This window comes from Pseudorca crassidens, chromosome 6 (genome assembly GCF_039906515.1).
Source record: "Pseudorca crassidens isolate mPseCra1 chromosome 6, mPseCra1.hap1, whole genome shotgun sequence".
NCBI lineage: Eukaryota > Metazoa > Chordata > Mammalia > Artiodactyla > Delphinidae > Pseudorca > Pseudorca crassidens.
Window position 1 is genome coordinate 24,370,702 of NC_090301.1, and position 22,597 is coordinate 24,393,298.

General features: G+C 36.4%; 2 long non-coding RNA genes across 7 annotated transcripts in view; one reads left to right on the forward strand and one right to left on the reverse strand.

Annotated features, from left to right (window-relative positions):
- The window catches only part of LOC137226255 (uncharacterized), a 104,640-nt gene that overhangs the window by 77,836 nt on the left and 4,207 nt on the right, over positions 1-22,597 (forward strand). For 4 of the 6 annotated variants that reach the window (XR_010944267.1, XR_010944268.1, XR_010944271.1 and 1 more), the window contains 2 exons: positions 9,712-9,981; positions 21,577-21,735. This is a non-coding gene — a long non-coding RNA (uncharacterized lncRNA). The remainder of the gene's footprint in view (positions 1-9,711; positions 9,982-21,576; positions 21,736-22,597) is intronic. The other 2 variants (XR_010944270.1, XR_010944269.1) reach the window with 1 other exon arrangement.
- LOC137225778 (uncharacterized) lies at positions 2,615-6,218 on the reverse strand. Its single transcript, XR_010944023.1, has 3 exons — positions 5,243-6,218; positions 3,804-4,871; positions 2,615-3,041 (listed from the first exon to the last, which is right to left on the reverse strand). It is a non-coding gene; the product is annotated as an uncharacterized lncRNA (long non-coding RNA).

The window sequence follows — 22,597 nt, forward strand, 5'->3', positions numbered from 1 at the left end:
CTATAACAGATAGCTGCAGAAACCTCTGTGTCTCAATGTAGCAGATGTTTCTCACTCACAAAGAGTCCAGTCAGCATAAGGATGAGGTGGCATTTGGGATTCTGCTCTATACATCACTCAAGGTTCCAGGCTTCTTCAGTATGTGGATTTCAAGGTCCCTAGAGTTTGATATCTAAGAGGAAGGCATGGGAAAGAGAGCATATATAATATGGGTGTTTTTATGGGCCCAACCTGGGAGTGGTATACATCACACTACATTTTGTCGTCAGTGTTATTGGTTGAACCGTGTCCCCCTAAAATTCACATGGTGAATCTTAACCCGCACTATCTCTGAATGTGACCTTATTTGGAAATAGGGTCATTGTAGACATAGTTAACTAATCCAATATGACTGACGTCCTTATGAAAAGGGGGGATTTGGAGACAGATATACAACGAGGGGGAATACCATGTCAACATGAATTCAGACATCAGAGATCAGAGTAATGCCTCTACAAGTCAAGGAATGCCAAAGATTGTCCCAACCAGCAGAAGCTAGGAGAGAGGCATGGAATAGCTTCTCCCTCCCAGCCCTCAGAAGGAACCAACCCTGCTAACACCTTGGTCTTAGACTTCTAGCCTCTAGAACTGGGAGACAATAAATTACTCTTGGTTAAGCCACCCAGTTTGAGCCAGAGCCATCAAGTGACCACACCTAAAAGCAAAGTCTCTGGAAACTGTAATTTAGCTATTTACCTAGGAGGAAAGGGGAACAAGTTTGGTGAACAGCTAAATGGTCTCTGCCACAGTCTGCCCTTCTGTCCACCTAACACCCATTTCACACTTCCTGCCACATTTGAAGCTTACACACTCTCCAAGAGAGACAACAGAAAGTTCTTTCCAATCACTGCAGCAGGCTGGTAGCCCAGGGTCTCTAGATGATGCAGTGTTCTTCATTAAGTCTGGGTGGGGCATTTCATGGTCAGGTGACCTATGAACTGTAAGACAAATTGTTACCTTCCCCACTTTACTGCCTCCCCCCCACACCTGCCACAAACAGGATGCAATCAGGAGTCAGAGATCACATCAGCTATTTTAAAAGAGGATTTAATACAAAGTGTTAATAACTGGTCCTTGAAAAACGGAGTCAAAAATAAGAATTCTAAGAGGTCACAGAAAGTTGTAGCTACCACCACTAGGACATAGGGAGTAAAGGGAAGAGGTTTGAATTATTAACATTTAGAAGCTTGGAGAAGAGACTCTGTGAAGCTGAAATGTAGAATTCATAAAAGAGTTGCTGATCAACCACTGCTGGTATCTCTAAATTTGGAGGAAGGTGCTCTATAGGGCTGGGACCCCAACCTCTGAGGAAGGGACATTGCTCCACTGGTGTTGATGCCTCTGAGGAGCTGCAATGAAGCTGGTTCTGTGGGGATTGGAGAAAACTGCAAAATGGATTCAACTGCTGCTACTGAAATGAACTGCCACTTCCAGTGCGGCTGGTGTGGCACAGACACAAACAAGAACAAACGGGAAGTATAGTGTCTCTTCTTTCTTTTCCAGCCTTCTGGGCTGCCACAAGTATCCCCTTTGGGCATAGCATTGCCAGGGGACAAGCTGGCAAAGCAGAAATGTGGTTTTCAGAGCCTCAGGACGACATCACAAAGAAGATACTGTATAGGAGGGTGGGTTAGAGGCTGATAGACAAGACACCTATACAGTTCTCCATGGTGGAGCAGACACAAGACAACTACAGTAAAATTGCCCATTCAGAAAGGAGAAGAATGGGAGACACATAGCAGTCACTGGTCCATAACCAGGGAGGTGATTCAGTCAGCTGGGTAGGACGCATGAAGACTCTGTACCTTAGGAATGAGGGAAATTTCTTAATTAGGCCCCTGTTACACAATCTGGGAGGAACTTGATTTCCCATTTGTGTTGGCAATTTCCAAGACTGTCCTCAGCTTAGATGACTTACTAGGAGGATTAATGGGACTCAGGATATAGTCATACTCATGGCTATGATTTACTACAGCAAAAGGGTACAAAGCCAAATCAGGGAAGAAAAAAGGCATATGGTGTAAAGTCTGGAGGAAACCAGGTAAAGCTTCCAAGAGCCCTGTTCCAGTGGATTCACATAGGATGTGCTTAACTCCCTCAGCAAGCTGTGATAATCCATGTGAAACGTTGTCTAGCAGGGAAGCTCATTAGCAACTAATTGCCTAGGATTTTCACTGGGAACTGGTCATGTAAGCACCTTCTGCCTAGCACGTACCAAAGTTTCAGTCTCCCAGAAGGAAAGCAGGTATTTAGCATAAACCATATTGCTTCACAAATATTTTAGGCACAGCAAGCCATTCTTATGGTGAGAAGGACCCTCCTTGAAATCTAAGTTTTCAGACACCAGCCTGGGGCCAACTTTGCAAGCAGGCTTTTCTAAGGGTAGCAATCTCTGTTCTGCTGTTTTAACTCTTTTCTGCACACCATTGTTCTCTAGATTCATGGTCTTCTCTATGGAGGTGTTCAGTGGGTACACCTTCCAAATTATCTCATGTGACAGTTTACCCAAATATTTTTTCTATTGCATATCCGTATTTGCAGGCTCTCTGATAATTTCTTCACCTCCTATTACCCATCCAACAAGCAGTGCTACATATTTTTAGTTATTGTTTGGCAGTGGCCCTCTCCCTTTTTAAGCCAAATTTTGTGTCTGTTCATATCAGGTCAGGAAAACAGAAACAACTTGAAGTGTTTCAAGCAAGAACGTATATTTGTAGAGCAGTATTTATTAACAGTAAGTTAGGTGCTTGCTTATAAATCCATAGGAAAGGTAGGAGGATTTAAAGTCAGAAATCCTGCTTCTAAATCTGTGTTCATTTCTCGCAGTCCAGAGATTGCAGGATCCATAGGAAATACCAGTGATGGTCACAGCTGCTCAACTTGGAGAAACAATAGTTTTGTGTTTTGTTTCTCTTTTACCTTCAGAATCCCATGCAAGAGACTCTCACTGATGGATTCTAATGGCAGGGATACTTGGAAATTTAGCTCCAATTTTTTAGCTCCTGCAGTACAGACCATAGAAGGGAGAAAATGACAAATTACCAAAGACAATTTAAACAGTAGTTTTTATTTTTAAGTATATGTGCAGTCACTATATTTTTGTCAGCACACTTCATAGAATGAGACTTCTATAGTAACAAAACTAAGGAATAAACTTTGAGGAGGAATTGAAGCTGTCAGTGAGTCAAACGATACTTAACAGGTTGACAAATAAAATGGATAAAAGTCTGGTGATTATAAAGCAAATAGAAAGGTTTTATATCATACAATGTAAAATTAAAATAGATCAATGTACTTCACAAAAATGAATTTTGTGAATGGAAAACATTATAAGCAACATATTAGTGGAACTGTAATTGTGAAATTAGCCATAAAATATTCATATAATATTAATGGGAATGGTATTTTTGTAGAAGTGCAAAAATGGTAAGCAATTCATAGAAGAAAGTTTCAAAATCTATTTCCAGTATAAAATTTTTAAAAGATTTATTCATTTGACTTCCAATTGATCATATTTTACCTATTTCTATAATCTATTAACATAATAAAAATATGTATTTTTTGTGTATATAAAATTTTTCTAGAGACTAAATACACAATTCCCAATGAAGTCAGTGTTCATTTGCATATGTCAAGGAAACATGATTCTAATTTGCTTTATTCATTAGTATAGGAATTGCTGTGACATCTGCTTCTTACCACATTTAGTGGAGTGAGTGATTTGTACCTGTGCTTGATGTTTTCCATTTTTCAATTCAGTTTACCTTCTTTCTTCTCCTGGCTGTCCTGTGCCCTGGGAGGTGGACCTCCATGGACTACTTCCATGGGTTCTCTTGCCCCTGGCTTCCAGTTGGATTTAGTCAGGGTATTTATATCTTCAGGCAATTTGCTGCAACTCCTGACAAGTGGCCTTCACCATAGAATTATTTTCTCCAGGTTTCAGTAACTGCTCCATCCTCAGATCCTTTAGGCCCAGGCTGGGGGTGGGGGTGTGGTGGAGGAAAGTGTGGGGATAGCTCCCCTGGGAGACTGCACTATCACTTGCTGTATCTCTTCCTGTAAACCCTATCCACACCTTCAAATTAATCCTTTTTATTAAACTCTCTTCAATTAGCAAGTTTCAATATGTTTTCTTCCAGGACTTTGATTAACATAATGCCCTTTGCAAGCTATGCTCTAGAAAGAATTGCTGTGACTAATAAAAAAAGAAAAAGATACTTATGCTCTAATAAAGCTAGTCTTCTGCAGTTTTCTAGATTAATGATTTAGGGTCTCTCTGAGCACATCTGGCCTTCAAGCCAAGTCTACAGTATAGCTGGTATTTAAACTACAAGTAATTCGTCTCTTGTTTAATCTATCAACAAATAACTTCCAAACTCTTACTATGTATGTTGCCCTGTGTTTGATGCAGATAACAGTATAGCAGTATAAAACATGGCAACTACCTTTAAGATGCTTTCACATTCCCTCTTATCTGAGTCTTTCAGACCCTTGTTTTTAATCCCTATTTGTCACTAGTCTAATGAGCCATACCATATGTATATAATATATATATATATACCCACACACATATATAATATATATGGTGTAGATATAATAAAATTTAATGTACTAATTAAATAATATACCTTATTCTAAATATCCCTATATAGTAAAATAGTAAATGAATTATTAATCTGCACAATAATCCTGCTTATCATTCCTTAGCCAACCTGTCCATTTGGGAAGAGAGAAAATTATAGAGAGGGGAGAATATATGATATTTTATTATTTAAAGATTAACTGTATTGTGCCATTTCTTCACCTCCTTCCAAGGCCAAGTGGAGCACAAACTGGGGAAAAAAAGAGTTAAATTATTTCTGCATGGTCCTTTCATAGTGATCCCCTCCAAGTTTTATTTATTTATTTTTTAAACACCTCATGGTAAATCTATCAGTCCTTTCTATTATGTAAACTTAACTGGTTTAACTATGAAATTCATGTTTTATTGGGTAATTTTTTGTTAGGCATAAATTTGACTGGTTGAGTTGTAAAATTCAACTACCCTTGAATGGATAGTTTTTCAGTAGATTTCTACACCAAGGCCTATTTTCATAAGAAAAGAGTTCCAAAAGTGCAGGCTAAGAACCTTGCAGTATCTGTTTTCCTCCCTTCGTCCCCAACCCTAAGTGCTACATCCCCTCTACCACACCCAGTCACTCACCAAAGTCTTGCAGATACTATCTTCACGATATTACACTCCTTAATCCAACAAATGTTTACTGAGTGCTGTACTCTTCTAGGTGCTCAGGATACATCCATGAATCAAATGCAGAGCTCTGCTCTCATAGAACAAACATTCCAGCAGGGAGAGATGATGAACAATGGATATAACAAATCATTATACAGGATGATAGAAGGTGAAAAGTGCCATGAAAAATGACAAAGTAGAATAAGGTGAGGGAGGATTTCTGAGGTATTGGGTGTCCACAGGAGGTCTTACGAGGTGGTGGCATTTGAACAAAGCTCTGAAGGAGGCAAGGATAATCTGTGGATAATGCCCTCCAGGCACATGGAAGAGCCTGCAATGATCCAAAAGTGAGAGTGTACTTGGCACATTCTAGGGATAGAAAGAATGGCTGAAATGTGGAAAGGTTCAGAGGTTGAACAAAGTGGAGAGGAGTGGGAAGTGAGGTCAGAGAGATAACAGGGAATAAGCTCATTTAGGGCCTTGGAGCTCATTTAAAGGGTTGTGGTCTTTACTGAGTGCAATGCAGAATCATTGAAGGGTTCTGAGCAAGGAATGATTTCATTTATGTGTTTTACAGAAAACTTGGCTGTGATATTGGGAGCAGAATTTGGTGGAGGAAAGGTAAAGTGGAGAGAGTATTTGGGAGGCTACTGCAGTAATGCAGGCAAAAGCTTTGATGGCTCAGGTGAAGGTGGTAGCAGTGGAGGTGGTAGGAAATGGTTGGGTTCTGAATATGTTTCAGAGTGACAGCGGACAGAATTTACTGGTAGGTTGGATGTGGAACTTAAGAGAGGAGATCATGTTGACTGCAGGGATTTTGCCTGAACAACTAGAAGAATGGACTAGTCATCCATTGAGATGGGGAAACTAAATGCAAGATGATTGGAAACAAAAGACAAGAGCTCAGTTTGACATGATTACTTTCCTGCTCCTTCTGTTGGCTTCCCAAGGATCTACAAAATGAAGTAATGAGAACCAACATTAATTGAATATTTTACATATTTTATTTCATTCCCTCTTAAAAGCAACATGATAAAGATGTTATCATCCCCATTTTGCAGGTAGAGAAACTGAGGAATGCCATCTAGCACTTTCCATCATATATCCTGTCCTCTAGCTGTAGACATCTTCAAAAACCTCAAAGCACAATTATTCCTTCTTCCATGGACTGGATTATAGTGCTATTCATTTATTTGTGGTCTCTCCCTATGGGAAGAGTACCTCCCTGTTCCATTGATATCAGGTTTGGTAAATTACTTGCTGTGGCCAAAGAAGTATGTGTGAAAGTGATATGGACCAATTATGAGCAGAAGCTTCAACGAGCTGTGCTTTTCCCCCTTCCATGAGACCTGCAGTATACTAGTCCAGGGCTACTCTTTCAGTGTGAATCCTAGAATAAAGACAATATTGAACCTAACTGAAGCTTATTCTGATGAACATGTGGTATGATCAAGTACTGACCTTTTTGGTTTGTGAGCCATTGAAAAAGTGAGGTAGTTTGTTAGGACATCATAACTTAGCCTAAACTGTCTGACACATTCTCCTAATTCCTTGCATTACTTCTATTAATGTGTATGTAATGTGTATATACATATATATATATATATATATATGTGTGTATATTTAGCAAGGATATAAGGTGGTTTACAAAGACATATAAAATAAATAAAGCAGCCCCAATTAAAGTCTAGGCAAATTAATGAAAACAAAGATGGGAATAATAGAGTAGGATGAAAGATGAAGCAAAAAATACATACCCACCATAGTGGGCCACATATATGGCTCTAAGTTTTCCAAAAGCTAAAAGCTAAAAGAGGGAAAATTTGATTAATTCTGAAGTTTACAATATTTTTGAGATTAAAAACTTGCCAATCACTAATGGAATGGATAAGTTTTCTGGATATTAGGACAAGACAGGATTTTTTTCTCCAGGAATTCTTTATAAGATAACAATATGTGTTCTATGGCTAATTTTAAAAGACATATAAGTTAACTGTATCATATTGAAGCACATTATTTAGGGATGAAATGAGGGTTGTATTGTGCCACTTACTTGAAACCTACCATATGTTATACCATATTATTTTCTAACTTGTAAAGCCTATTCCTTTAAAATCAGTAAGAATACTCTGGGGCAGGAAATGGGGATCTGATGCAGGATTTTCTATCTCTTACTAATTGTAACACCTTTTACAGAGCCATGGATACAGAAGTATTCAGTATTGATTTATTGATAATGAGAATATTAAAGGTAGAGAAATGAAAAAAATCTATTCACGATGCATGAATACATCTATTCATGACTACAAATTATTCTATCACGTAGATATATCTTAATTAATTCAGGAATTTGCCTTGTTTGATTTTTAGATTTTCTCTACTTTTTTTATTGTATATATTACAGTGATGAGTATCTTTGGGTGTAAATTGTCTGCATGTCTACTCTTGCAGAGTAGATTCCTGGAAGTAAAATTACTAAGTCAAAAGGTGATTATCATATGTTTCCAAACTTTCTTCTTGAAAAGATGTGACAATTTATTCCTTCTGGTAGTATTAAGGGTATCATTTTTATCATATCAATACTCTCATCTATGTATTCAATAATGTTATACCCTAGAGGCTGGAGTATCCTAGAGGTTGGGACTTTTGTCCAGTTCAAAAGAAAGAGCTTCCTTGCAGCCATTAGCAAAAATTATAGTAACAAATGAGTCAAATTGGATTATTTACTGTTGTTGATTTAGTAACTTAATGAGGGTTACTGTAGTAAAAGTAAACATCATTAGGTTTGTGGATCACTTGTTACTATAATCTCTGTAAAACTACGTATACAAGCCTTGCAGATATTAGTATGTGTAACAGTAAATATATTCTAATAATAATAATTACAGCCAGCATTTATTGAGTGCTTACTATGTTCTAGTCACTATTCTAGATGCTTTACATTTAATTCACACTCCAAATCAATGATATTGTTAATAATATTGCCCTGGAATTGATGCATGGGAAGCTCAAGTAATTTATCTAAGGTCACATAGTAAGTAACTGGTGGGACCAGGATGCTATTTTAGTAACTCAACTCTAGAGCTTGCCATCTTATTGCCTATAACATTACTTAATTACATGGGAAAAAAGTCTCAAACTCAATATCCATATTCTATCATAAGATTAATTCTAAATTAATAGTTACATTGATAATTTGATGCTTATATTTTAACTTTTCATTGTGAAGAATAACAAAGTTTTTTAGCATATCAACCATCTCAAAGTTTCCATCTAACTTCCACTTCATTTATATATAAATAAATATTACTGTACTTTCTTGCTGTTTTATTTTAATCATTTGGCCAAATTAATAGCTTTCATGTATTTCTTGATAAACAAAATTGTTATTCCTTGATTAACATTATCATGATGAAAACCTCAGCAGATAATTAATAAAGCTTTTGTGGTAACACTGTGAGGCTGAAAGAAACCAGCTGGGGAAACTACCACCATCTTCATTCAGCCATTCAAAATGAAATTATAATTTTAATAAGCCTTAAAATTATCCACTTGGCTATAAAGGAAATAAACCATACCTCACTTGGTATTCCTTTATGGCTGAGGAACTCAGTATTATACAGGCAAGAAAGAGTATATCATTTGTCTTTGATATGTAGACTGAAGCATGTAGATTTCAAGGAGAATTTCAATAAATTTAAACTGTTCAAATGTATCAGTAAAACTGAAAAGAGAATCTTTTCTGATGTGTGACCTTTTTGATCTTTCGGTGATACTTCTAATCCTTCATAACACAAAATACACACACAAACACACCCAAACACACAAACATGCACAATAAACAAAAATCAATCAAAGCAAAAACACAATTTCTGAAGATCTGAATTATTACTTTTTTTAAATAGAAGGAATTTTAGCCTTAGGGGCAATATTCTACATTGAAAATAATCTGCGTTTCAGATTTAATTAATAAACTATAATGCTTAATCTTATTCACTCCACTGACTCACTGTTTGACTTTGGGCAAGTTACACAAACTCTTTGGGCCTTAGCTTGCCCCATCTGTAAAATGAAAACATTAGATCAGATGATTTCTAAGATCCTTACTACTTTGGGGTCAGCCTACCACAACACATACTGTGGGGTTTTTTTGTGGAATAATAAAAATGGCCCAGTTTTATTATTCCACTGTGGTGTAGAGTATCTTTATTGGCATAGCTGAGATCACGCTATCAGCCGGCAATTGCTGTAGTAATGTTATCAAGTATTTTTTTATTTGTCCCTTAGTTTGTGGTCTTCTCACTGAAAATTGAAAACTAAAGCATTTTATCATAACTTTTAAAGAGTGGTACTGTGAGAACAAGATAAATATTTATAAAGTGCCTAGTGCTGTCTATGATGTAGGTTTTCACTAAATGGTACCTATTATTGCCATTAAAAAGGACTACTTTGAGGAGCTTCCCTGGTGGCGCAGTGGTTGAGAGTCCGCCTGCTGATGCAGGGGACACGGGTTCGTGCCCCGGTCCGGGAAGATCCCACATGCCGCGGAGCGGCTGGGCCCGTGAGCCATGGCTGCTGAGCCTGCGCATCTGGAGCCTGTGCTCCACAACGGGAGAGGCCACAACAGTCAGAGGCCCGCGTACCACAAAAAAAAAAAAAAAAAAGACTACTTTGAGTGCTGAGGAAATTCTTCAGACGCTGACAAAGAAGAGGTGAGTCATTTCTTTACAAGTTAACTATTTGATATATTCAAATGGTTGAATGTGCTCCTTAGTGTGCTCTTGAAAACTTTCTTGCATGTATTTCCTTTGCCATACTTTCCTTCCTAATAACCCACTCACCAGCTGTTCATAAGCAACATTTGTTTAGGTCAGAAAAAAAAGATCCCAATATGGTATTTGAACTCCAAGTTTTTCTGGATTTGTTTGATGTGTTCCATATGTTTATGTAACATGAACATATTCATGTGGATGTTGTGGATGCACATATTGAACAATTTTGTATGTCAAATTTATGCCATAGGTTAGTGCTCTAGTGCCTGTGTAAATTAAGCCATAAGATTATAGGCAGGAAACACCAATTAGTTCTGCTTATTCTTTCCTACTGCTTAGAACAGTTGTTTAAAATGATTTCACAATTCGTTTTAAAACTTTGAAACTGCACCTCCATTTCTTGTTTTGAAAGATATAAATCTCGTCTGTCTCATTGAGTTGATCTAAATTGTATTCCTCATAGGCTACCCCACCAGATAATCCTACCTGGTCCATCAGGGATTTTCTTTTTTTCTTTCTTTTTAAAATATATATATATATATATATATATATATATATATATTTATTTATTTATTTAGGCTGTGTAAGGTATTCGTGCGGCATGCACGATCTTTGTTGCGCCATGTGGGATCTTCATTGCAGGATGCGAGATCTTTGTTGTGGCATGCGAACTCTTAGTTGCAGCATGCATGCAGGATCTAGTTCCCTGACCAGGGATCGAACCTGGGTCCCCTGCACTGGGAGCTCAGAGTCTTACCCACTGGTCCACAGGGAAGTCCCCATCAGGGACTTTCTGATGTGGTTGAATTTATACACAGATAAAGAATTTACTTATGGTGGGAAGAATGGAGTCCTATAGAGGAATGTAGTGGGTACATTCTCAAGGACCACAGAGATTTTAACTATCTTCTCCCCGAATACTCCTGGCCATTCTTTTCTGGCCTTGATATTTGCTTGTGACCAAGTGTCCTGACCCATAGCAGAGTCCCTATAATTCCAGAGATAGACAGGAGCAATTTGGGCCAAGTAAGGAGTCCAGTAAAAAGAACTCATCAGAGATCAGTGGGTTCAATAGCATTGGGTTCAATAGCATTGATTGAAAGGTGGAGAGGAAGAGTAATTGAGGAACTAAGGAACCCTATATGAGGAAATGTATATGGCATAATCCCAAAATGAAACACACATTTTTAATTCCTTCTTCATACCACAATCAATGATTGATCATTGTATTTCGAATTTTCACTAGAAAGTTTTAAATATTGATTCTAAATGTAGCTTGGGCATGAGAAGGTAAGTCACCATCATGTTCCTTATCTCCCATAGAATCCATTCTAAGGCTAAACTTCATTTCCCAAGAGGTGGATTTTTTTAAACTCTTTTAACTCAATCTTTTTCTAATGATTTTGAGTTTTATGCATGAAAAGCTGTGATAAATAAATAAATAAATAAATTTCTGTCTTTTGAATAAATTGATCATAGACAAACATCAAGGGTTTTTAGAAGCATGAACAGGAAATTGGATTTTAAGAGATTCTGTGTCATTATCTTAAAAAGATTAGAACAAAACAGTGTAAACAAGGTACCTGAGAAAACAGAACTGTTTAGTTGGCTGTATTCGTCTTGACAAAGGCACACAAATACATCAAATGCATACATCCACTGGCAGAACATATAAAAGTCTTCAGCATTACCTTATATTTAATTTTAAAAATAAGTATTGGCCTTGCCCTTTCAGGAAATTTTTATGATTTTCTTCTTTGGCTGAGAATCTATATGACCTTTGTACCACCCGTGCTAAGGAATACCATAACATTGTTAACATTGATCTTTTTCTGCAAATGTTCCATCAACTTCTCTCTAAGGCCTTATCTTCCTTGTGGGCAGAGTTAGTACAGGCTACTGTACCTGAAAATCCATACTTAGCTTTCTATCTGTAGCAATTAATAAATGATTTTCTTTATCAGCCATTAGTCCCTATGCCATTAATCAAAAAAGGCCATTTGGTCTGGTCTTCAGTATGGCAGAACAGATGATGAATACACATAAAAACAGAAAAGACAGGGCTTCCCTGGTGGCGCAGTGGTTGAGAGTCCGCCTGCCGATGCAGGGGACACGGGTTCGTGCCCCGGTCCGGGAAGATCCCACATGCCGCGGAGCGGCTGGGCCCGTGAGCCATGGCCGCTGAACCTGCGCGTCCGGAGCCTGTGCTCCGCAACGGGAGAGGCCACAACAGTGAGAGGTCCGCGTACCGCAAAAAAAAAAAAAAAAAAAAAAAAAAAACAGAAAAGACAAAGAAATTTCATTTGAGAGGATAAGAGAAACAGTATAGACTTAAAGACCATTTCAAAATGATTCCTGGCCCTAGACTTTAATACCTGTTTCAACACAGTTTATATGCTCTAACACACATAAAACAAGTTAACATTTTTCCACTAAGGCCCTGTGTAAGAGTTAAGAACCTTAGGTACTTTATCCCATTTCATTGTCAGCTAACCCACATCGACCAGCAGGGAAAATCATAGGTAAATTATCAGATAAGTAAGTATGTGTTTTATAACCTTTGATCTTCTCTCTTTGTGTTTCCTGCCTCTTTTGGGTGTCTCCACTCCAGGACACACAGTGTTTTATCCACCTTTTTTTTTCTTTATCATAGTTTTAGAGGTCCATTTGGCACACATAGTTTGACCCGATTTCCCTTGAAGTCCTGGATGCATTTTGTTCACATAAATTTAAAGCTACTTTACAGTAAGTGACCTGAAAGCGTAGTCATACATAGTCATACAATCCCCGAATGAAGTTAAGGTTAGGGAAGTGTCCGTCAATGAAAAGCAAAATAATGGGTTCATTATTTCCTTTCAGATGTGCATTTTTCAGCCTATCAGACACATTTCTTAACTAGGGAATGTGCTCTTGGAGGGCAGGAATAGTGTGTGTTTTCCCTTCGGATATATCATATTGCAGAAAATAGAGTCTCAATAAATATTGTATGTTCATTAATTGATGCATAATTAAAACAAATTAAACATTCATTTCAAAGTCATAAAAATGTTAATTTTGGAATATGGGCTGTTTGAGGTACTTCTGTTCTTCTTAATTGGTAACTATAAGTTACCAAGTTATCTTAATTAAGTTATCTTAATTGGTTGACTATATTCGCTAAGCTCCTTTTTTGCAGGCTTGTGCTTAGTATGAGAGATACACTGAGGTATTAGAGATACACCAGTGTACAAGATAGATGTGATTCCTAGCCTCTGGAATATATCCACATTTTTAAAAAGATTTGAAATAAGGCAACACTGAACAGTACCCACTCCAATAATCAACTAGACAGTAACACTTAAAGTTTAATGCCTTTGACTTCCACTCTTTCTCTCCTTTTTTAATCTCTATATTTCTAAATTAGTATGCACATAAGATTTAAAATTATTTTTCCTTTCTGAGACCATTAATATTACTTTACTGTAGAGATTAATATCACATTTATACAGCATAGGGAGATCTCAGGGCTGCAGGGCATTATAAATTCTGTTTTGAATTCTGTTTTGAATTCTGTCTTGCAGTCTTTATTTGAACATGTATTGTAGGTATCTTTTTCCTTGAAAAAATCAATTTTCGTTGGGTAAGGACACCTTACTTTTTGATGTAAAGAACACATAGCCAGTCTTTGCACTGTGCTAGTATTTTCTTCTCCAGAATGATCCTCTTGCATAGAAAGAAGGACTTGTGTTTGTTGATGTAACTCTACCATTGTTTTCTTTTCTAAACATTATCTGCTGTCCCTTCTCCCCCAAAGACCTGTGGTCATAAAGTGTAAAAGATAATGTACCAGAAAGTACTTTTAAGCTATGAAGTCCTATAGGTTTGCTGGCTACTATTCACTTCAAATTAAGCCTTCCATAAGTCTGGACTAAGTGGAAAAATTGTGAAAGATCACATTTTTGTGAAATATTCATATATTACAGAGAGAGAAAGAGCAGGAAAAAGAGAATGTGAGGCCAAGGGAAAGCAATGATTTAACAGTTGTTATTCCTTGGTGGTCAAATTAGAAAAGACTTTTATTTTCTTCTTTATATTTTTGTATTTTCTAATATTTTTAAACCAAAACAGTATGAAAAGGAAAAGAAATGAGCCTCCAGACGCTTCTGTCTTTGCAGTCTCTTCAGACTCAAGTAGCTGCACCTGTTCACATAGGCGGACACATGCCTTATGTTAATTGAGGACAGGTAGGAATGAACCCCGTGCAAAAAAAAAAAATATCACCCAAATATAATATTGTATACTTATCTCTCTGTCAGTAGTTTAAAATGCAGATTCTCTAGGCAAGTGTCATTATAGCACAAGTACCTTTCAGTGCATCAGATTTTCAGGTCGTGTTTTTCAGTAATATAAAACTATTGATTGGAAATTTTTGTGAAATAAGGCACTTATATGCTTCTAGTTATGAATTAGCTGTGGCCTTGGAAAAATCTAAAATTCTGAGCATTGGTTCCTTTCACATATGTATAAGATCAATAAGATTCTCTCAAGCTCCAAAAATTAGTAATTCTATGACTGTCTCCAGGTGCTTAATGTGTGGGTGTTTTTCATGCTCCCTTCACTTTTAGTCATCTATTTCCAGGTATCCACATCTGAGGCCTCCAGAACAGGTTCCTTGGGGTGGGTTAGGAGTGAGGGGAGAGACAGAAAAGAGGACATGAGATTGCATTTCTACCGTACTCCTTGCAAGGAACTTTACATCTACTTCACAGCCACCCTTAGAAGCAGCATTATTTTTCTGTTTGAAAAAACAAAACTGAGAATTATACTAAATTATCAAAGTTAATACATCTAACAAATAGCTGAGTTAGGAATAGAAAACCTATAGGTAAAATCTGTGACCTTTCTACCATACCAGGTCATCTCTCAGAAAGAAATCATAACATCTAGGATTGGGGCAGGAAACTGCTTCTAAACTAATTTTCTTTCTTTGCTGCTGGGCCCTTTGTCAATTCTAAAATGCCAACCTGCATTCCTGCAGCTTCTGGGGATGCTTTGGTAACTGACTATATTGCCAGTAGTTTAAAAAATTCTAGTCTTTCAGTTACTTCATATTTCTCATGGAAATACCAACTAGGGTGTCCAAAGAGTGATGTCCAAAAACTAGAACCTTAGAGGTTGAGGATAATTAAGTACCTGAACACTTCTAGAAGAAAAGGATGCTAGAGTTCAGAATTGCAGTCTTTAGGTACATAAAATATTTCTTTTTTGAGAACCATTTCCTTTGTATTTCTCCCAGTCCTTAGAGGTTCAGTAAGCATGAACTTGACAAGACAGAGCTGGTAGTTTAATACCAGCACAATATTTGCATTGTTCTGCATGCTGTGAATTTAGGTTTTTGTTTTGTTTTGTGTGATTGCAGGCAACAGAAACTGACCCTGGCTGCCATAAAGAAAAGGATATTTATTGTAGTGTTATTATGTGTGTGGGTCTGTATGTGTTTGTATGTGTGTCTTGGGGTTGTGGTGGTATTGGGGTGGGAGTCTCATGGAGTCAACCAGAAGCTGGAGAGCCAGGCTTGGGAACACCCAGGAGTCACGGGGACACTAGAGCGATCGGCCACAGGAAGTGCAGAGACAGCCTTTAGTGGGAACAGTCAGTCTGGTCAGTATCAGGATAGCACCCCCATGGCTTCTAAAGAAATACCTCCAACAATCCCATATCCTTGCATCACTCAAGAGTCAGAAGTTCCAGTGTCCCGTTGATCAAACTTGAGTCAGCAGACAGCGAACAGATTAGTCCTTTAGGCTGTTTTTAGTGTGAGACTGACTATACTTTCATGGTAAGCCCAAAGAGGAATTTCAAAAAGGAGGTCAAATGTCCAACTGTGGGATGCTGAACAGATAAAAGAAAATTATATAGGATTCTCTATAGGTAGGTTTATAATCAAATCAAATATGGACTCATTGTGAAGAAATGATGTTAGTTTTGTTTTATTTTGTTTTTATAGAAATTAGCAAAGCCATTTTCTACTAGTAGAAAATTTCCTATTCTTCAATGGTATAAATTCTTTATTTCCCTGTTGAATTAAAAACATTTTAACAATTTTGTTGTATTTGTTCTTTACAAAAAAGGAAGACTTTAAGAAAATGTCAAAGAGAACTTCAGAGCTGGTTTTTCTTCAGACTGCAGTAGGTACTAATCCCTAGGTTTATTTTGAAATTATCTGGACCAAGTAAAGCAGACTCAGATCTACATAGAGGTAGATGTAATTATTAGGTAGATGCAATTGTGGCTTCAGAATGACTAGATTTTATTTTGCTTAGGTGGAACAGTGACATCTAGTGCCTGAAAAATTATGTCACTGGGTTGAAAGATAAGAATAGACATGGCTTTAGTTTGACTGAAGATGAATGAGGGATCATTTATTAGTTATATATGCAGAGATTCGTCTCTTACACTGCGTTTTCTCCATTCCCATGGTTACCACATTAGTGATTACACCTCCTTCCTAGCTGTTCTCCTCAATTCTGGGCTTACCACATGCCAATATATTATTCCCCTATTTACAGTTCTTCAAGGAATTCCTATATTGTTTCCCCCTTTTTCCTACCAATCTTATTTCCTATTATTTCCCAAAACATATGCTTGTTTTTTGGTCAGATTTGATTTCTTCACTTTCAATGAACAAATCAGGTTTTTTCTGCTTCCACAACTTGATTTATACCCTCTGCCTGGAAGGTTCTTCTCACTGTCTTTTGTCAAGTTTTATTTATCTTTCAGGTTTCATTTTCTTGACATGTCTTCCCTTTTTTTTGTTTTTCCAAAGCACTTATCTGAATCTCTATAGCATTTAGAGTCTATATAACTCCTGATATTTAGTTATAGTCTGTCTTGAATTAATTGCTACTTCTCTTATAGGATGGTTTGGTTTCATCAATTAGACTGCAAATTCCTTGAGTTCAGGGAATTTCTACACTTCTAAACACCCTTTTCAAATTGTTTGAGGATGTCAGTCAATGATCAATAAAAATATTTGACAGGATTTTTGAAGTTTTGGTTTTCTGTAATTTTTGATAATTTATTTTGGTAAATTTTTATAGTTTTTTGTAATTTGATTTTTGTATTTTGATAGTTTATTGAAATGTTTGTTTCTGCATTACAATAAACTGAGCATTCCATGAGGTAAAAAAAGAGCTGTATGACCTTGATGTCTACTTAAAAATATCACTTAGATAAAAAGAAATTCTAATAACTTACTTAATATTTCATCTGATGTAAGTGTATCTAATATTCATATAAAACATTAGATCATAAGTTGATTGCCCACCAGAAGTTATTGAAGATAATTAACACAAGTCTACAATTCTTAAATTTACTGGTGAGGACATGCAGGCTTAGATCAATTGAATTTTATATATATATATATATATATATATATATATATATAATATATATATTCACACACAAATACACACACATGTGCTGAGAGTCTATTCAGGAAAAATAAATCAGGTTGCTTATAAAACTGTATACAATACAAAATAAATTTTTTTGTTCATGAGATAATAATGAAATATTTTATATTTATGCATAATTTACAGATTTAAAAATGATTGCATTTGATTACTTTTTTGATTGCTATAATCACCTTGTAAAGTAAATGATTTTATCCCCATTTTTAAATTTATTTTTTAAATATATACTTATTAAAATCCTTTTTGTGCCTGGCACTCTGTTAGATGCTGGGGAAACAAAGGTGGGTATCGCTTGGCTTCCTGGCTTTGAAGGTTTTTCCGTTTGATCTAGTAGATGAAACTGAAGCTGAAGAACTTAAATGATCAGCCAAGATTATACAATAATAGACAGAGATCCAGCCTCAAGGAAATCTCTGGTCTCAAAGTTCAGAGTTATTTCCTCATTATTTTGCTACCTTTGCTTGAAATTATTTTGGAAAGGAGGTTATCTGATGACAACACATATAGACTTACAAAGAAAGAACAGCTTTCATTCATCAGAAAATTATTTTGCTATTCAATTCGCTGAAACAGAATAGTCACAGAAAGTAACTTAGTTTTATCATTCTTAAATTTAAACTAATATATCAATGTTTATTGGAAAATAGGTTATCATTTCCCTCCAAGAAATAGAATTTGTAGTCTAGTCAACAAATTGACTAGAGTCTAGTCAACTCTAGTTGTTGACCAGAGAGGTTTGTACTTTCTAGGGTAACTCTTTTATTCCTCTGCACCCCACTCCCCATTCCCCCATATTACCATTCCTTCCCAAGATTATTTGTCTCTTTCCCAAGATTATCTGGCTTGAAACAACAAAAAACAAGCAGTTGTTTTGGTATACGCTACTATTGTTTTTCCTTAATTATTTCCTTTTATTTCTCTTTGTTTATGTTATACCCTTTATATTGTACCACTCAATGCTACTCAGTGTTTTATGTTCTGTGTACTTGGGCACCTAAAACATCAAGCAGAGAAAAATTTGCGAAAGTAAAGATTCGAAAGGGAGCTAACTACTTTAATAACTGCAACAGTTTGAGATCCCTAAATTTTCTTCTGCTATAGATGTTAAAAAGCTGCTACTTAAAAGAGATGTGGTTTCACGGTTTAAAGGTCCAGTAACTTTCATGAAAAATAATGGATGGTTATGCAATCAAAGTTCTTTGCTATAACTAAAATGGGAAGATTTCTCTTCTAGATCACTCATTGCTACTGGATTAGAATTGTACAGCGTGAAATTTTGAAGGCACAACAGCAAATTTAACTAGCGAGGATATGAAGAGAATGCCTGACTCAGCATAAAGGCAGAAACTACAAAGTTCACGGTCATGTTGAGAGATAAGATGCACTTGAGATGAGCCAGGTTTCATAAAGGATGTCAGGTTTCTTTCAACCAGGTGTGGCTGAGGAAGCAACTGAACCTTTTGGTTGGTTTACTGGTTGGTTCTCGTCTGAGAAAATCTACAGCAACTATGTCAGAGGAAAAGTTGTGGGGTTTTGGCAGGTGTCTAAACTTTCATGTGGAAATCAACATAAGTAAAACCTCTGGATAGAGAGGGCAACAAGTTAATTATTTCACCAACTTTCAGCTACTTCTTGCAGCCATTTTATCTTCTTGACTCTGTCCAAGAGTCCTATAGGAACTATAATTCTTTATGGCTAAAATTGCTAATTATAACACTGAACATCTGTTCTTAAACTTTTCTAGAGTTGTCTTCTCTATTATATAGTACAAAATCCAGGCAATTGATTTACCCCTCTGTCTGTCCAAGTTGCCTGACTCTCTTGGATATAGAAGACACCTAAGAGATGCAAATTAAATGAAATGAAAAAACTAGTAGGATTTCCCTATTCCAAATCGAAGCTATTGAGTTGCAAATCCCCATGAGGGCATACCTGAAGGTACATAGCAAACAACCATGACGCCTTAGTCATGGCTCAGGCCACCTGAAGGGAGGAGGAAGTTAGATCCTTCAGATTTAAAAGGTAATAAAAAGAGTTAGATGAGAGAATACAGCTTTTCTTGTCTCACCCTCACTTATGTTTCTGAATAAGTTCACTTTAATGGGGAGGGGTTACTTAGAATATCAGAAATTAATTGTATCATAACACACATTTATTAAGTGGTAGTAATGAAAACATGCCCTACTTGGTACTATGAAATCAACAAAATGAAAAAAAAAAAACTTAGATGTTAGAACAGTAGCTATAGCTTATCTATAGTATATTTATAGCGTGTGTATATAAACATATTTACTAGAGAATATGTCTGTATTTCTCTACCTATATCAGGACCAAAAGTTAGCTGTAAACAGTTACAAGGGCAATGAAGACAGAGTAACTCTCACCAAAGGGTTGTTCCAACAAATAATTGTTCCACCAAAGGTTTGGTGGAAATCCTCTCTCCTCTGCAAAATATCTCTGATACGGTGTAAACATTTGGCACTATGTAATTTGACGTCTTACTTTTCATGGAGCAGTCATGAAGAGGGAGGTGAATAGGATTGGCAAGGGAAGTCAGTGGGGGAAATTCTGTATATAAAAAATAAGTGATTATGTACTCCAATGGTTAGTATTATTTTAAATAGTTGAACGTTTATTTTAATTGCTACTGTGTACCAGGGAATATATATATATGAAGGGGCTAGCCTGCTTTTCAAAAAATGAATTTTCAAATGAAATTACATTATGTTAGGAAGAAAGAGTTAGCGTGAGCAGCATCCTGTGAACTTTGCATGTGTTTCTACATTCTAACCACCATCTCTGCCTTATTCTCCATTGTCACTTCTATCACCCTGATCACTTTCTTATTGATCCATTGCAACAGTCTCCTAATCGACTTCTTCCCTTTCAGTTCAGCCTTCCAATCCAATCTACCTACTGCTGCTAAACTTGGCTTTCTTAAGCATTGTTTTAGCCATTTCATTTCATGTCTCTTTTAATAACCCCTCAATTATCCCCATTTCCTACTCTCTTAAGGATAAAATCCTAAATGCTGCAAAGATTTCCACATTCTGATTCCAAATCCTGTTCTGCTTCTTCTAATGATATTTCTGAATATAGTGCCTCTGCTGTCTTAAAGTTGCACACTGATTTTTTAAAAATAAATTTCAACATTGTAGAAGGATATTACACATAGAAATTCAGATTTCCAGCCCTCATGTAAAATTAGATGATCAGACTTGAGGCTGGAGCCAATGTCATTCGAGGTTCATGCTGCTGCTGAATCCTGCTCTCTCCTTGCCTTCAGCAGATGCACTTGCTTCCTCCTTTGATCTCTTACTGACTGGCAAGTTATAAGCATCTCTCTTATGGTATTTACCATGGTCTATCTTTAGATAGTCACTTACTTATCTTACTACTGGATTGTAATCTTGTTTTTAAATGGAGGGTAGGTTATATTTTTCAGTGTTTACCTTATAGCACCATGAACACCAAGGTTTGCTCATAGAAAGTGTTAAAAAATACTTATTGAATACTATTGTCTCTGGGGTCCTGGAAGACTTGGTTTGCAATAATGGTTGTTAAATATTTAATCTCATTCCACGTCCCGTGTTCAGCAAAAGTCCAGAACATCTGAGCATTAGTGGCTCTCATTCCCTTTGCAGTTTGGTGTTATTGATCATGGACTTCAGAATATGATATATTACTCTAGTCACTGTCCTACTTCCTCTGAGCACCCGAAACATAGTTCAATGAGTGCCACCCAAGTGATGGATTATTTATGATATTATCATGGTCAAATATGGTATTGAATAAATATTTTTATGTGGAAAAATAGGGGGGAAATAGAGAAAGGTAAGGGAGAAGAAATTTTATTTATAGGAAGGACCTTCATGAGACAAATATACGGAACACTTGGGGTTTGCCAGTACTTAGTGTATTATTTGGCAAATAGTACCACAATAACCATTTAAAATATATGAAATGATATGATAAAAGTTAGTAGCTCTAAGTTAAAAATAGATTTAGGGTCTTGGGAAAAACACCAAAGCCTTTTTTATTCAGTGGAATTTGAAGACATTAAAATGAAATATTCACACAGGGATTTTGAAATGGACAAGAAAAGAAGCTATTGCTTTAAGAGGCACAATATAACAAGAAAATATTACCCTGAACTTGCTTTCTGCTCTTGAAGCTTAAATCTATTTTATAGATTTGAGTAAGAAGAGTGAAGACAATTTACAACAATGTACAGATATAGGTAAGATAAAGAAATTGAAACAGGTCAGAAAATACTTTGGCCTTACAAGGTATGTCTCTGAAATTAAGTTAATTAATGACATTAAATCTTTCACTCCATCAATAAATCCTTCCTTCTTTCCTTCCTTCCTCACTTTCTTGCTTCCTTCCTTAATTTTCTACCTCCCTAAATTATTCCACAGTAAACTATGAGAGGAATCCTAAGAAAACCATGAAGCATATTAATTTAGACTGACACCATGTGCGAAATCATCAGTTTGCCATTTGTGAAAGAGCAGTGGCTTTGATCATCTGACATGTCATAGCTCATATTTTTTGTTGAATCCTTATTAAGTGTCACATAATGTTCTCCGTACTTTATATGTATTAACTGAAAACACACTCACCTAATTTGGAGATTGGATGAGCACGAACCTTTGTTTATATTCTCAACAAGCCTGCAAAAGTTGGGAGAAAGGAAATTCCCCCAAAGACAATATGGGTTGTTACCAAGTGAAGATGGAGGTGATGATGGGCAGCCAAAAATCAAGTATCCATCAAACATCCTTAATATTGAAGGATTTGGGGGTCATGCTTAAATATATTATAACAATCCCTACAATGGCATTATGTTGGAAACAATAAAGGATTATTCAGTAACATAGAAAGGTATACTATTCAGGGGACAGGGAAAAATACAGTTTGAGGGAACAGGAGCCCATTTAAGTAAATTATATCAACTATGCCAAAATGTTAACAGAGGTCATATTTGGGTGATGGAATTAGGGAGATTTTTATTTTATTTCCCTTTAAACCTGTATCTGTCATCTTTTCTGCAACTAGCATTACTTTATTTGCCCAAATAAAAAATTTAAAACAAATCC